The sequence below is a fragment of the Capsicum annuum genome, unplaced genomic scaffold (assembly GCF_002878395.1).
Source record: "Capsicum annuum cultivar UCD-10X-F1 unplaced genomic scaffold, UCD10Xv1.1 ctg28474, whole genome shotgun sequence".
In the NCBI taxonomy this organism is placed as follows: Eukaryota; Viridiplantae; Streptophyta; class Magnoliopsida; order Solanales; family Solanaceae; genus Capsicum; species Capsicum annuum.
In genome coordinates, this window is record NW_025834907.1 from 8,414 (window position 1) to 10,321 (window position 1,908).

A 1,908-nucleotide genomic window follows, 5' to 3' on the forward strand; every position below is an offset into this window, starting at 1 on the left:
CATTCCCTTTCCATTGGGATATTAATAAAAATCAGGAACATTTGCACCAAGAGTCCTACCACCTCTAATGACAATGGCCATGACGTAAGCATCATTCTTAGCATTAGTAACCATGTCACTAAGAAATCCACCCTTTTTCCTTGCATTGAGATAAGCCGATTTATTGATAGTGGCTGAATGAGATATCACAATTTTATTAAGTTACGAGAAACAACTTTTTAGTTCTTTCCCTTAACATGCGTCTAGATATAAGCAAAGACATCTTCACTTTTGAACTTCTCTAGGTCAATGTAGCTTGACTCTTGACCCTTGGCCCTATCATGTAGAGGTATGTACCTATCATAGTCTCTATCCTTATCTCCCTAATTTAATTTTCTATTATGATCTCTATCACGCTAATCTCTACCACAATCCCTTTCCTTCCAACCTTTACTCCCATATTTCCTTTGATGGGTAGGGTGAGAATCCCTTGATTGGTTTGACAAGAACCGAATTTACTCCCAAGAATCCACTTCCTCATCATCATAATCTTAAATAATTAGAATTAACAACTTTAACCACCTTTGAAAGAGCTACCATTGTATGCTTGGAGAGAAGATAATGTTGGGTTATCATTTTAGCTATGTTCTCATCTCTTTCCTTATCCTTTTTCTTTGATCTTGGCTTACAAAGATGCAGACGTATCCCACAAAGATACCTCAATATCTCTTATGCCCCAACCTCTACTTTTCTTGGTCAATCTATCTAATAAATCAGTTGCAACACTATAAGATTGTTTGACAATAGATGCTCTAGTTGCATTATCGGGTATCATCTAGTTCAATTGATCCAACTCCCAATAGAAAATTTGAAAAAGCATTTTATCTGAAACTTTATGATTTGGGCATTGCATTATCTTATTATTGAATCATTTCCAAGCCACATATAATGGTTAGCCATTATGTTGGAGAAAGATAGTGATTTTATCCCTTAGTTGCAATATCCGAGAAGGAGAAAAGTAAGTATCCAAAAATACTTTTGTTAGCTCAACCCATAAAATGATAGATCCCCCGAGAAAATACCACAACCATAAAATCATTTATCCCATCAAAAAGAATGGGAAAATATTCAAAATGATTGATTTTTGAGATCTGTGGGCCATGTCAAATAGAGAACACACATCAATAAAATTCTTCAACTGTAGATTGGCATCCTTATGTGCTTGGCCTCCAAACAACCCTTTTATTTGAAAAAAATAAAGAATCACGCTAGTAATGTTAAACACTTCATTTTCTTTCACTGATAAAATACAAATAGCAGTAGCTCGACCAAATCTCTAAGGTGATCCTCATCCTCGAGATGCCCATTAAAAGTACCAGTATTGTTACCATGATGGCTCATAGAATCGTGAATACTATTATCCTCACCTAAGAAAGAACAAAACAACAAAAAATGTAAAATTAAACATTACAACAAACCCAACATGACTAGAAATACTACAAGAATAAAAACTATGTTTCACACCCCGACAACAGTACCAGAATTTGATAACACGCAAACTACACCCTTGAATCATCATCATAATGGTAACCAATATATTTAGGGTCGAATCCATAAGGAGTGAAGACAAGAATTTCAAAACTCTTGAGTGTTAGAAGTCAACTAGAAGTTGACCCTCAATGTATGGTAAACAAACAAGAAAGTAAAATAATGGGTTTGTTAGAATGGTCTTAAATTTAACAATTTTTTTATTTTAAGACTACTATTTCGAAGCTAGAAAAAATTAGAGATAATCAAGTGTTGATGGGTCTTGGGTTATTCCTTTCTCAGTTTGGGTTCATGCATGAGTATTTTATTATTTGTCCAAATTTAGCTAGAAGTCATAGGTAGGCTAGATCTAGAAGTATTAGTATCATTTTTTCAATAAGA

General features: G+C 34.1%; 1 non-coding gene across 1 annotated transcript; it reads left to right on the plus strand.

Annotated features, from left to right (window-relative positions):
* Window positions 1–869: 869 nt before the first annotated feature.
* Window positions 870–975, plus strand: LOC124891000. The gene has a single exon (XR_007049485.1). It is a non-coding gene; the product is annotated as a small nucleolar RNA R71 (small nucleolar RNA).
* The last annotated feature ends 933 nt before the right edge of the window (window positions 976–1,908 follow it).